The sequence below is a fragment of the Hipposideros armiger genome, unplaced genomic scaffold, assembly GCF_001890085.2.
Source record: "Hipposideros armiger isolate ML-2016 unplaced genomic scaffold, ASM189008v1 scaffold_790, whole genome shotgun sequence".
Lineage (NCBI taxonomy): Eukaryota > Metazoa > Chordata > Mammalia > Chiroptera > Hipposideridae > Hipposideros > Hipposideros armiger.
This window is the reverse complement of record NW_017732140.1, coordinates 176,959-184,044: the sequence shown is the minus strand read 5'-3', so window position 1 is coordinate 184,044 and position 7,086 is coordinate 176,959.

The window sequence follows — 7,086 nt, the reverse complement described above, 5'->3', positions numbered from 1 at the left end:
CTGTTCCCCTTCCCCTAATTCCCCAGTGCTGTTCCCATACCCCCAATTCCCCAATAATAAAAAAAATCTTAAAAAAACAAAACAAAAAACAAACAAACAAAAAAAACCACTGGTCCAGATAGCCAATGGGTGGCGATTGGCAAGGAAAAGCCAATATTGTCTGTAATTGCAGATATGATTTTATATATAGAAAATCCAAGAGAATCTGCTGTCAAACTAGTAGAACCAATGACTCTTCAACAAACTGCTGGATTCAAGACAGCATGCTGAAACCCACAGTTTTCCTCCTGAACAGCAATACCAGTTAGAACATACAACAGGGGGCAAATCTCACTTACAACAGCTGTAAGATCTGTAGGACACTTGAGGTTAAATGTAGGAGAAATGCACCAGCATTTATGGAGGTAGCATAGCCAAGCGGTTCAGAGCTGAGCCTGCATCCCAGAATGTCTGGTTTCACATCCCAGCCCTACTGCTTACTTGCTTGGGTGAATTACTTGATCACATTGTGCCTCAGTTTCCTCACTTTTGAAAGGGAGACCATAACATCATCTACCTCAGAGGGAAGTTGGGTAGATCAGTTGAATTAAATAGAAAGTGTTCAGAACAGTAGCTGCCGGCGCACAGACATGTATAAACATTTGCTGGTATTGCCATGAAGAAAAAGACAACACTTCGTGGACAAACATGAAAGAACATCTGAATAAACAGTGATAGACCATGTCTATGGATGGGACAATTCTTATCAGAAATATGTAAGTTTTCTCCTGGCTTATTTATATATTCTTTGCAGTTTAAATGAAAATGACAACAGGATGTTTCATGGGAACCGACACACTGAATATTTATATAGAAAAACAAAGGCCCAAGGAGAGTCAGGAGAATTTTGAAGAAAAACAGAGACTTTTTTTTTTNAATGATGGTGCCAACTTGGGCCAGTGAAGCAACGTCCTCCACAACTAGACTGAAGAACAAAAGGACAGCAATTTGTCTGTTCCCCTTCCCCCAATTCCCCAGCACTGTTCCCATCCCCCCCAAATCCCCAATAAAAATCTTTAGAAAAACAAAAAAAGAATGAGAGGGTGACATCACTAGAGAGCCTACAGATATTAAAAGAATAGTAAGGGAATATTATGCACAACTTTTTGCTAATAAACTCAACAACTTATATGGATTTTATAAATTACTTGAAAGACATAAACCACCAAAGCTTACTGAAGAAGAAAAAGATATCTTATGTAGTCCTATAACTATTTAAAAAATTGAATTTATAATTTAGAAGCTTTCCACAAAGAAAACTCCATGTCCAGACAAGACATCTGATGACTTCTACCAAACATTTAAGGAAGAAATAGTTCCAATTCTACACAAACTCTTCCAGAAAATTTAAGAAAAGGGAATACTTCCCAAATCATTCTGTGAGACGTTACCCCAGTATTACAACCAGACAAAGACATTATGGGAAAAGAAAACTGTAGACCAATATCAATATTCCTCATGACTATCAATACAAAATTTTGTAACAAATCTAATCCAACAGCATAGAAAATGGATAATATATCATGACCAAGTAGGTTCATCCTATGCATGCAAGGTAGGTTTAACATTTGAAAATTGATGAATGTAATTCACCATGTTAATAATCTAAAAAATAAGCTATCAATCACCTCAATAGAGAAAGCATTTGACAAAATCCAGACTCTCTTCTTGATAAAATCTCTTCGCAAACTGAATAGAAGTGAACTTCCTTAATTTAGTAGAGAACATCTCTGCAAAACCTACAGACTTAATGGTGAAGTACTGGATGCTTTCCCCCTAAGACTGAGGACAAGGCAAGGATGGCCACTTGTAGCACAGTTATTCAACACTGCACTGGAGGTTATAGCCAATGCAATAAAGCAAGAGAAATAAAAGACATTCAGATTAGAAATGAAGAAGTAAAACTGTCTTTATTCACAGATGACATGATTGTATAAAACCCAATGGGAGATACAAAAGAGCTGCCAGAATTAATAATAATTTTAGCAAGTTTTCAGGATATAAGATCAATCAGAATTGAAAATTTAAAAATACTATTTACAATATGAGATATGGAGGAATAAACCTGACAACAGATGTGAAGAACCTATACATTGAAAATTATAAAACATTGATGAGAGAAATTAAAGAAGACCTAAGTAAGTGGAGAGATATACTATGTTCATGGGTTGGAAGACTCAGCATTGTTAAGATGTCAATTCTCCCTAAATTGATCTATGGATTCAACACAATCCAATTAAAATCTCAACAGGTTTTTTTTTTGACACTGAAAAACTAATTCTAGAATTTATGTGGAAATGTGAAGGACCTACAATAGCCAAAACAACTTTGAAAGAAAAGAACATAGTTGGAAGGCTAATATAATCTAATTTCAAGAACTTATTATAAAGCTTGGTAATCGATACAGGTGGTATTTGTGTCAAGATAAACAAACAGATCAGTGGAACAGGACAGAGTCCAGAAATAGACTCACACATATATGGCAGCTGATACAGCTGATTTTCAACAAAGGTGAAAAGGTAATTTAGTGGAGAATACATAGATTGGTGTATTGGTAATTGGTGCTAAAACAATTGTGTGTGTGTTTGTGTGTGTGTGTGTAAAAATGAACTTCTATACTTCAAAAAAATGAACCACATCTTGCATCATATCCAAGAATTAATTCAAAATGGATCATAGGCCAAAATGTAAAGCCTAAATCTGTAAAATTTCTACAAAAGATGTTGACAAATTTTTAAAAAGACCACATAGTTAGTATTTTAGGCTCACGGGCATCATGGTCTCGTCAGCAGCTGCACAGCTCTGTCATTCTCGTGTGAAAGAGGCCACGGAAATCCATAAATGGATGCTTGTGACTNAAAAAAAAGAATATTTATAAAAATGCAAACATACCCAGCACCCCACAAGGTGAAGGTCGCAATGTCTGGTATCTAGAGAAAAATTGATAGCCATGCAAAGAAGCAGGAAAATACAACCCATAATGAGGAAAAAAGTCAATCGACTGAAACTGATCCAGAATTGACACAGATGTTAGAATCATCAGACAATGATGCCAAACCAGTTATTATACAATTATGTGCCGCTTAACAAGAGGGGTACATTCTGAGAAATGTGTCATTAGAGGATTTCATTGTTTCGCGAACATCGTAGAGCATACCTGCACAAACCCAGTGGGTACAGCCTACTGTACACCTAGGCGATATAGAGAGCCTATTGCTCCTAGGCTACAAGCCTGTACAGCATGTTACTGTATGAAAAACACAAGATTAAAGCTATTTAATCAAGAGATGGTAAATGAGGCTGCTAGTGGTGTAACACGATATACTGGTTTACAGCAAATTTTTTTCATAAGTAGAAAGATTACACTCTAAAATAATGATAAAAAGTATAGTATAGTAAATGCGTAAACGAGGCAATAGTCATTTATTATAATTATTAAGTATTATGTATTGCATGCAATTGTATGTGCTATACTTTTACTACCGTATTTCCCCATGTATAAGACACACCCTTTTTCAAAAAATTTGGGGTCTAAAAACTGGGTGTGTCTTATACAGTGACTGTAGTTTTTTTTACTTGCATTTCCCGCTTTTTCACGCTTGTTGTCTTTGCGCTCAGTGTTTCACACTTGTTACCGGTATATTACAGTAGGTTACATTTTGCCACATTCTGCCCAGAAATGGCTCAGAAAAGATTTTTGTACAGTGCAGAATGCAAGTTAAAAGTGATCCAGTTTGCAAAAGTGAAGGGAAATCGTGCTGCTAAACGTAAGTTTGGTCCTCCTCCAACTGAGAAAGCAATTCGAGACTGGCTACGGGAAGAAGAAACCCTACTGAAAATGCCACGGCAGAAGAAGGCCATGAGAGGCAATATATGAAGACAGTGATTCGTTATCAGACACAGATGAGGACAAGCTAATTGGGAGTATTGACAGTGATGAGGAGTTGTATGAATTTTATTATGAATAAAACTTGAGTTCAATAACTTTATGTAATACATTTTTTTCCAAATTTTGGGCCCCAAAATTAAGGTGCGTCTTATACTTGGGGAAATATGGTATACTACTCGCAGTGCAGTAGTTTTGTTTACACCAGCATCACCACAAACATGTCAATAATGCCGTGTGCTACACCATTATGACAGCTATGTTGTCGCTAGGCGATAGGACTTTTTTTAGCTCCATTATAATTTTATGGGACCACGGTGGTATATGTGGCCCTTGATTGTAGCCATCTTCCATATGTTCAGAAAGTTAGAAACAAGATTGAAATACAATGAATACAGAGGATCTAGAAAAGACCTAAATCAAATGATTATAGATTAAAACCACAATTTTAAGAAGCAAAACACTGGATGGGATTAACAGCAGAGTAGACATTGCAGAATAAACTAGTTAACTTGAAGGCAGCCACAGAAACTATTCAAAAAGAAAAATAGAGTAAAAAGACAAAAATAATAATTTAAGAGAGGGATAGAGGCTTGGTGAGCTGTGAGAAAACTTCAAGAGGCCTAATATATGTGCAATTGAAGTCCCTGAAAGAGTGGAGAAGGAGGAACGGAATAATATCTGAAGAAATAATGGCCAAAATGTTTCCAAATTTGAAGAAAACTATACACCCACAGATACAAGAATGTCAATGAACCCCAAACACAACAAAAACAAACAAACAAAACCACACTAAGGCACATTATAATTAAATTGCTCAAAATCAGTAATAAAGAGAAAATCTTAAAAGTAGCCAGAAAGGGTGTGGGGTGTGGGTGGAAAGCACATGTTACACACAGAGGAACAAAGATAAAAGGCTTTCTCTCATTGTAGAAAATAATGCAAGAGAGAAAGCAGTGGAATAACACCTTTAAAGAACTGATCTTAAAAAAAACCCCAAAAAACCTATCAATTTAGAATTCCTATCCAGAAAAATATCTTTCAAGAATACAAGCAAAATAAAGACTCCTCAGACGTGTAAAACTAAAAGGATGCACCTCTAGTAGATCCTAGATATAGGAAATGTTGAGGGATGTCCTTCAAACAAGCAAAATAATACTAAATGGAAACACGGATCTATACAAAAGACTGAAGCACAATATCATCAGACATGGTAATTGCACAGGTAAATACAGTAAAACCTTGGATTGTGAGTAACTTGGTTTGCGAGTGTTCCGCAAGACGAGCAAACATTTCTAATACATTTTAACATGGTAAACGAGTGATGTCTTACAATATGAGTAGTTTGTTTCCAGAATGACTTATGTTCGCAAACCAAAGTATTACGGTATATAATATTTTCTCTTATTTTAGTCTCTTCAAAATATAATTGGCTCTTGAAACAAAACTAATAACCATATAGTGTGAGATTTATAACATATATAAAAGTAAGATGTATGACCGCAGTAGCAATAGCAGTGGTGGTGGTGGGGAGAATGGAAGTACCTCGTTGTATCTTAAACTATATGTGAAGCAGTATAATATCACTTGAAGACAGACTGTGATGAGTTAAAGATGTACACTATAAACTTTAAAGCAACTACTGAAATAATAAAACAAAGAGTTGTAGCTAATAAGCCACAAAGTAGATATACTAGAATCATTCAAAAATGCTCAATTAATCCCAAAGAAGGCAGAAAAAGAGGAAGAAGGGAACATAGAAAAGATGGAACAAATGGAAGACAAATATCAAGATGGTAGATGTAAACCTATCCACATTAAATGGCAATGGTCTAAATATCCCAATTAACAGTCAGAAATGGTCAAACTGGATGGAAAGGCAAGACCCAAATACAGGCAGCCCACTTTAAATATAAACAGAAATACATTAAATCTAAAGCAATGAAAAGAATACCATGCTTGCACATTCAAATGAAAGCTGCAGTGGCTATATTCATTTTAAAGTAGATTTCACAGTAAAAAATATTACCAGGGTTAAAGAAGTAACTTCATAATGATAAACAGGATGTAACAATCTTAATGTTTACGTACCTAATAACAGATCTTCAAAACACATGCAACAAAAATAGAAAGAACTACAATAATGATTAGATGAATCCATAATTACAGTTGGAGATGTCAATAACCATCTTTTAATAATTGATAAAACAAGTAGAACAAAAGTGTGTAAGTAAATGGAAGACAGAACAACACCAACAACCAACTGGACCTAATTTGCACTTATAGAACACTCCACCCAACAACAGCAGAATACACATTTTTTTTCAAGTACCTACCACAGAACACTTACCAAAATAGATCATATTCTGGGCTACAAAACAAGTTTTAGTAAATGTAATGGGATTCAAGTCACAAAAAATTTGTTCTTTGCTACAATTGAATTAAATTAGAAATCAATAAGAGAAGCAGCTCTGGAAAATCTCCAAATATTTGGAAACTGTGTAGCACATTTCTATGTAATTCATGCATCCAAGAGGAAATCAACAGAGGCATTCAAAAGTATTTTTACCTGAATGAAAATGAAAACACAATATTTCACAATCTATGAGATGTCACTAAAATAATATAGAGGGAACTGTATAGCATGAAACACCTATATTGGGAAAAAATTTTCAAGTCAATTACCTTAGGCCCTACCTTTAGAAACTAGAAAAATAAGAGCAAATTAAACCCAAGGTAAGCAGAAGAAAGAAAATAATAAGAATCAGAATACAAGTTAACAAAATATAGAGCACAAAAATAATAGAGAAAATCAATGAAGCCAAAGGCTGATTCTTGGAGCTTCATATCAATAAAATTGATAAACCTCTTGCCAGAATGACCAGGAGAACAAAAGAAAAGATAAGGTACCAATATAAAAAATGAGAGGGTGTGGGCCGGCCGAGTGGTGCGATGGTTAAGAACTGACTTGGGACGCCAGAGGGCCCCGGTTCGGATCCCACACATGAGGGCCAGTGACACTGCCCTCTACAGCTAAGATGCTGAACAACAGCTCAACCTGGAGCTGGGCTGCTGTGAGTCGCCAGCGATGGTGTAGGCTGCAGCCCCTGTGGCAGTGGGTTGCCATGGGCTACCGTATATAGCCAGCAGCCAGCGTGAGC